The 319-nt window shown below is 27.9% G+C and overlaps 1 protein-coding gene across 1 annotated transcript in view; it reads left to right on the top strand.

Annotated features, from left to right (window-relative positions):
• The window catches only part of LOC119591423, a gene marked incomplete in the record, with an annotated part of 59,861 nt that overhangs the window by 9,431 nt on the left and 50,111 nt on the right, over nt 1-319 (top strand).

Raw genomic sequence — 319 nt, forward strand, 5'->3', positions numbered from 1 at the left:
GTAAAAGCATTGATTAACATGGTTGGTGGCTGGTCATGAATTCTATTTCAATTGCCATTTCTTGCAATAATTTTTATCTTCAATAAATTTCATTTTCACAGTCATTACATAATAACTGCTGACTCATTCCAAATGATCTTAACACTTAAGTTATGTATCAGAATTTATTTGAATTTTTAGAAATATGCGTAGTTTATAATATTCTCTGACATAAGATCAAATTCAGATCTTGGAGCAGAGTTTATAGGAGAAACTTCTTAAAGTAGATTATCTTTAAAAGATATTGTCATGATATGATTGTGTAGTTGATAGAAGATGT

The sequence above is a fragment of the Penaeus monodon genome, chromosome 28 (genome assembly GCF_015228065.2).
Source record: "Penaeus monodon isolate SGIC_2016 chromosome 28, NSTDA_Pmon_1, whole genome shotgun sequence".
Classification (NCBI taxonomy): Eukaryota; Metazoa; Arthropoda; class Malacostraca; order Decapoda; family Penaeidae; genus Penaeus; species Penaeus monodon.